Source organism: Bison bison, unplaced genomic scaffold (assembly GCF_000754665.1).
Source record: "Bison bison bison isolate TAMUID 2011002044 unplaced genomic scaffold, Bison_UMD1.0 scf7180017864108, whole genome shotgun sequence".
NCBI lineage: Eukaryota > Metazoa > Chordata > Mammalia > Artiodactyla > Bovidae > Bison > Bison bison.
The window spans coordinates 10,868,753-10,876,446 of NW_011494680.1; positions in this window are offsets into that span (position 1 = coordinate 10,868,753).

Genomic DNA, 7,694 nt, shown 5'->3' on the forward strand with positions numbered 1-7,694 from the left:
AGTAGTGTAAGACTGTTCTATACATCAGTGTCTCTTTTGCTATCTCGTATACAGGGTTATCGTTACCATCTTTCTAAATTCCATATACATGCGTTAGTATGTATATACAGGCGAGCATGGAAGTGATGATGTGGATGCTGCTTGCTGAGGGGCCAGGCCAGGGCACCACAGACCTTGTGGTGCTTCCTACAACCTCAGAGGTATCAGCATCTCCACGCCTGTGCAGCCTCCTGAGGGCACACGGGGAACTGGCCAACGGAGCAACCAGGACCGCCCATCAGCACGAGTGGCAACTACCCCCAAACAAGGCCAAGGTCTCAGGCCTGCACCTGGTCTTTCACCGCAGCTAAAATCTATCCCTCCAGTCCTGCTGTCCAGTGTCATCAGGTCATACCGGAATCTGGTCCTTTATTGAACACTCCCTGGCTGGCCTCCACAGAGCTGCTAAATTCTGTGCATTTACTCAGATGCCCCATTTTCAGGCACGGATGAACAGAACTTCCCTGCTGCAGTTCCAGTGCCTTTTACTCTTCCTTTATTCTTCTCCTTGCTCTTCCTGGGGATGCTTTCTTGTCTGAAAACTTCACTAACAAACACAAACAGTTACACATGACACAGTTGAGAACCAGGAAGGAAGCATGAAGAGGGAAATGCCTGTGGAGAGCAGAGCTCGTGTGTAAGAGTGATGCCATGTCCTCATAATTCTTTTCTATTATTTTGGTTGCACTGTGCAACACGCAGGATCTTAGTTCCCTGACCAGGGGCCCACGCCCTCTGCAGTGGACCTGCAGGGAAGTCCTTGTGTCATGCGTGCATGTTTAGTTGCTCAGTTATGTCTTTGCAAGTCCATGGACTATAGCCCACCAGGCTCCTCAGTCCATGGAATTCTCCAGGCAAGAATACTGCAGTGGGTTGCCTTTCCTCCTCCAGGCGATCTTCTTGACCCAAGGATCCAACCCAAATCTCTTGCGTCTCCTGCACTGGTGGGCGGATTCTTGACCACTGCGCCACCTGGGAAGCCTCGCATAATTCTGAAGCCACTATCTGAGAACAATTCTAACTTTTCTAACTTCGATGACAGAGGGAAAACCTCAGTAGCTTCAGATATTAAAAGAGCAGCTTTCTGGGCATCGTGTAGTGATTATTACAACACTACATTTTCTTAGTTACAGCTCCTAGTCCACTGTACAGTATCTCTGTCACAATTTCAGAACAAGATGCAAGGGACTGTTTACTCCAGGACCAGTGATTTGGAACCAGTGCAGGAAAGACTTGAATGCTCCATGCTCTTAACCTGTGAATCACACTGAAATGGTCACCCCTGATGTCCCATCTGCAGCTTCCTCCTCAGACCACATGGTGGGACTGCAGTCGCTCAAGTCCTGGACAGTCAGGCGGGAGCGCTGGATTCATTTTGGCCAAGGACATATGGTTGGGAACATGAAGTGCCTGATCTAGGCAACAGCTTTAAGATCTGAGCATGATTTGCTGAATTTTCTCCCCACTGTGTGACAGCAGAGATTGTTCCAGAGAATGGAGGTGGTGACGTCAGTTGGGGTCCCTAAGTGAGGCTAATATGAGACAGAGACTGTCGCCATTGACTCATCCTCACCCCATGGTCTATAAGCACCACGGAGATCTGTGGACTATTTGTTACCAGAATATCACCTTTCTTGACTGGCGTGTACACATACACTAATTGTACATTTAGAATTCCCATTTCAACGGGTATTTTATCCCACACATGGTCATAAGGAGTTAGATTATCTAATACTCAAGATTACAATAAAATAAAAGGTTGTCACTTCTATAGGTAGATCTAATGATTGTCTTTAAAAGGAGCCACTGGGGAGAAAAAGAAACAGCTGGTAGATAAAGAGAATACAGCTGACCCTTGAACAACATGGGCTTGACCTGCACAGGACTGAACTTAGAGGTGAATTTTTTTCAATAAATACATACTACAGTTAACTACATGATCTATGGGTTGATGCTCAGATCCAGAACCACCGATACAGACAGCTGACTGTAATGTTATAGCACATTTTTGACTATGCAGACTATGCCCCCACGTTGTTCAAGCATCGCTTACACACATCAACTAGAAAAAGCAGAGGGGAGGCAATGATGCAATCGGGAGTTGTTATCAGTGGTCGGAATTCAGGGCTGGAAATTAAGAGGAGGAAACCTAGCAAGTATTAGTTGCTCAGTTGTGTCCATCTCTTTGCGACCCCGTGAACTGTAGCCCGCCAGGCTCCTCTGACCATGGGGTTTTCCAGGCAAGAATACAGGAGTGGGTTGCCATTCCCTTCTCCAGTGGATCTTCTCAACCCAGAAATCAAACACAGGTCCCCTGCTTTGTGGGTGGATTCTTTACTGTCTGAGCCCCTAGGAAGCCCAATCCTAGCAAAGAGGTTGCCAAAGAAAGGGAACCTCAAGTCATCTGCAAAACTCCTCTGCAATCCCTCACCTGCACCTTAGCTGTGGGGACCTAAGGAAAAGTTCAAGAAACTGAGCAGAAGGCCAGAAAGTAGCCCAAACGATCTGGTCACATACTGAAAGAATGTCTCTCTTTTTTTAATCCCCTGTGCTATTCACTGGAGAAGGCAGTGGCAACCCACTCCAGTACTCTTGCCTGGAGAATCCCATGGTGCAGTCCGTGGGGTCACTAAGAGTCGGACACAACTGAGCGACTTCACTTTCACTTTTCACTTTAATGCATTGGAGAAGGCAATGGCAACCCACTCCAGTACTCTTGCCTGGAGAATCCCACGGACTCAGGAGCCTGGTGGGTTGCCGTCTACAGGGTCGCACAGAGTCGGACACGACTGAATCGACTTAGCTAGCTAGCTGTGCTATTCACAGTTACAGACACAGCACAATTTAAGTCTTAACTGCCTTGTAAACATTTTCTCCACTATATTCTTAAACAATGAACAAAACAATAAATCAATGTCTGATGTGCAGCATTTGTCAACTTCTGAGATGTAAATACTCCCACCTTGGTGAGTTTCAAGCTACCAACATGCTGCCACCACAGCAGACCATTATATGGTATTTCATCATGTAAATACAACAGATGTATGGATAATAATAAAGTGTATTTAAATAATTTTGAAATAATCTCTTGAGTATTGATTACATTGCTTTTTAATATGATTTCATTGTAAGTTTTTGTAATTTACTTTTCTTTTACTTTTTTAATTGAAGCATAGTTGATTTACAAGGTTGTGTTAGTTTCAGGTGTACAGCAAAGTGATTCAGTTATACATATATACATTTATGTATCTTTTTTCTAGTCTTTTCCAGAGGTTATTACAAGATATTGAATATGGGGTTCCCTATGCTATATTGTAAAATTCCTGTTGTTTATTTACTTTATATATGGCAGTGTGTATCTGAAGCTTCTGTGAGCTTCCCACGTGGTGCTAGTGGTAAAGAATCCATCTGCCAATGCAGGAGACACAAGAGAAGCAGGTTCAATCCCTGGATCGGAAGATTCCCTGGGAAAGGGAATGGCAACCCACTCCAGTATTGTTGTCTGAGAAATCCCATGGACAGATGAGCCTGGCAGACTACAGTATCTGTTAGTTCCCATACTCCTGATTTATCCCTCCCTCTTTGCCCTTAATTTTTAATACTGGCTGTGTTTAACAACTGCTTTTAAAATTCCTGAAAAATTAACCACAGGCTCTCCTGAACCAGGATAAGCCACCTCCTGCACATCCCTGACTTTAAGTATCTCGAAAACACAGCTTCACTGTCCCAGCTGTCAATCTCAAACTGCTAAAATGTGGGTTTTCCTCTCTATGAAATTCATAGTGACCCTGGTACTGCAACCTCTTCTCTTAATCCAGTGGACACATTCCAATTCTTTTTTTTTTTTTGCCTTACTGCGAGACTCATGGTATCTTAATTACCCGATCCAGGATTGAACCCGGGCCAAGCCAGTGAAAGCGCCAAATCCTGACCACTAGCCCACCAGGGAACTGCTCCAATCCTAACCTTGATTATCTGTAGGAAATGACACTGTTAGTCTCCTCGAAATTGCCTTCTCACTGGTCTGTCCAGCCTCTTGTCTTCATCCTTCCTCTCTGACTACTTCCAGCGTCTCCTCTGAATATTCTCCTTTTACCCGCTGAGACTTTCAGGTTTGTTTTTTTCCGAGTATTCTTGTTCCTCGAATTTTATCACATCTCACACTTTTCCAAAAGCCTCACCTACCCTGTTATCACTCACGGGCAGTCAACACCAATTCCCTATCTTCAGAATCCTCTCCTCGCCTCCTAGTATCTAGACCCACATTTGCAGTTGTTCCATGAAGTATTTCCCTGTGTCCCACAAAAATTTCACGTTCAAAATGTCCATAATACTCTCTTCCCTTGTGGTTTTATGACTATGTTTAGTGTGATGTTTGGAGTCCTCCTTCTTTGTGTGTGTGGGTGTGTGTGTATCTATTACAAATTTTAGGTCCCATGAGGTTTACATACACCTACCTATTATATAAATTAGATGGGATGATTTTAAGCTGATGATCTCCAAAGTGACCTTTCCTATTTTATTTTATATCTATGCAATCTGATAGATGTTCACTAAACCTACTGGGGTAAACATTCCATGATGTATGTAAGTCAGATCATTATGCTATACCCCTTAAAGTTACACAGCACCAGGTGTGAGTCATACCTCAATAAAACTGGGAGAAAACAAAGCAAAACAAAGCCACAACGTGTCCAGAACAAACTTGTTTCTTTCTTTTGAAGTCTGCCTCTCCTTCTCAACTCAAAGATTTGTAGGAGGCACTATGTGCCAAATCACCTAGCCAAAACCCTGAGTGTCATTCTTTACCCCTCCTTCTTTCCTATATTTCTCATGAAAGACTCCAGCCCCAGTTGGCTCAGGTCCTAAAATCTCTACCAATTATTGCTTCTCTTTTTACTCACTGCCACTGATAAAACTTTAATCTTGGAAGTCCCCTCACTGCCTTGGGCCCAGGTTCGATCCCTGATCAGGGAACTGAGATCACATGAGCTACACAGCCAAAAAAAAAAAAAAATGTTCTTTAATCTTGCTCATCCCTCACTGTTGTAATAACCTGCTAATTTCATGATTCTTATTCATCTTACACACTGAGGCTTCTGTTATCTTTTTAAATCACAAATCACTTAATGGCTCCCAATTGCCTAAGACCAGTGGTTCTCAACCATGGCTGTGCAACAGAATTATCTGGGGTGGGGGGGTTCAACCAATTGTGTAAATGTATGATTTACATATAATAAGGTACACTCATTTTAAGTATATAGTTCAATATGTTTTTGACAAATACTCACACATATATGTAACTATCACTACCAATAAAGATATAAAACATTTTCATCACCTCAAATAGTTCCCACATATCCTTTGTCGGTCAAATTCCCCAAGTTTATCATTTCCCAAAGAACTGACCCCAAGCAATTTACTGCCAGTTTTCCTTCAGTAAAGATAAGTTTTGCCTGCTCTAGAATCTCACACACATTGAATCAGACAATATTTACTTTTTTGCATCTGACTTCTTTTACTCAAGATCATGGCTTTGAGATTCAGTCATGGTGTGTTAATCAGTAATTTCTTCCTTTTTATTGTTGAGTAGTAGTCTGTGCTATGAAATTTCTCAAAATGTTATTCATTCATTTGTTGATGGACATTTGGATAGTTTGCAGTTTGGAGCTATCATGAATAAAGCTTCTATGAACATTTAGGTACAAATATTTTTGTCAACACATATTTTCATTCCTCTTGGGTCAATACTTGGGAGGGTCAATGCTGGGTCTTAAGACAATGAATACTTAAGTTTAGAAGAAACTATTTTCCAAAGTAGCTGCACCATTTTCTATTTCACCAGCACTGTAGGAGAGTTCCAGGCACAAAGCCAGGACAAACATCGCTCATCTCGCTCGTTTCCCTTCTCTGGCACAGCACAGATCTGTACTGCCTGTAGTTCAGTGTCTGGAAATAATCGTCTCATGTATTTTGTCTAGTGTTTTCATTGTTGGGAGGGGAAGGCAAATCCAGTATCAGGAACACTGTCAGGGCCAGAAACAAAGTCCACATGGGGAGCATCTTAAAAAATATGCCTGACTGGAATCCCATACTAATTAAATCTGAGTTCCTGCATTGGGAATGGGAGGGGAGTTCTTTGTGCATGAGCCTTGAGAATCATTGGCCCAGGGCATAATATTTGATGTCTTCACTAAGGCAAGACCCCTCAGTACCTGTCCTGCATCTCCAGGCTAGATGGCAATCACACGCTCCAACCCCAGCCATCTTTTATCATTTCTCCTAAGGTTCAGCCATGTGGTTACCAGCATTAACATGGTATTTCAAACCCATGCCTTTCGCTGTGGTCCTTTTAGGTTCAAAGTTTATCAGGAGCACTTATCCTTCAAGACTGGGGCAAAATGCCATTGGCTTTATGGGATATAAGGAAGATCCAGGGATTTCTAGGGCAGAATGTTGTACTAATTGAAAAAGATGGTTGTACTAATTGGACAAGATGTTGGACGAGATGGTTGGATGGCATCATGGACTCAACGGACATGAGTTTGAGCAAACTCCTGAAGACTGTCAAGCACAGGGAAGCCTAGCGTACTTCAGTCCATGGGGTTGCAGAGTGCGACACGACAGAGCGGCTGAACAACAAATACTGTACTAAAAAGAACATTGGGATAACCAGCAAATGCAAGGCTTAGTATCCGCTACCGCCATTCACAACAGAGTGAATTTAGTGGTTACTTGTCATCAGTTTTCCTTGGGTATAACACGGAATAACAATACTCACCTCCAAGAGCAGCAGACAAGAGAACACAAAGAACGCACCTAGCACGGTGCACGCAGCAGATGCCAGCAGAATATTTCCCTTCACACCCATCTTCCACTCCGAACATTTCCTGCAAAGTTTTACTGCAAATGGCATTTACGCTGTTTATATCTCTTTTCCTCCGCTAGACTGTGAGGTTTATAATGACCAGGACTACTTTCTTTTTACCTTTGCGTCCGGAGTCATAGAAAAAACCTGGGATAAGACAGGAGTCTGAACAAGTCTCAGGTGAATAAAGAGAATTTAGGAGTATCTAGCTCTAATCGCTGGAGAAGGCAACGGCACCCCACTCCAGTACTCTTGCCCGGAGAATCCCATGGACGGAGGAGCCTGGTGGGCTGCAGTCCATGGGGTCGCTAAGAGTCGAAGACGACTGAGCAACTTCACTTTCTCTTTTCACTTTCATGCCTTGGAGAAGGAAATGGCAACCCACTCCAGGGTTCTTGCCTGGAGAATCCCAGGGACGGGGGAGCCTGGTGGGCTGCCGTCTCTGGGCTCACACAGAGTCGGACACGACTGACGCGACTTAGCAGCAGCAGCTCTAATCACAGAGAGTTTACGGGGTTCTTTTCTCAACAACACTTCACGCTTCGGGGACGACGCACCACCCAATCCTTGGCAGGGAAACGAGAGAATGTGACCGAGATGGGAAAAGTAAGGTGGCACTTTCCATCAGATGAACTCTCCAGAAGACATTGTCACCATGGGGTAAAGAAATCCCCAAGTCCGTGCTGCCCTTCTCGGAAAGGAAACTCTGAGCCAACTTCCTTTAAGGAAAGGAGCGGGACCGGACAGGTGGGCGGGCGCCGGAAGAGGGGCGCGCGGGGAGGGGGGG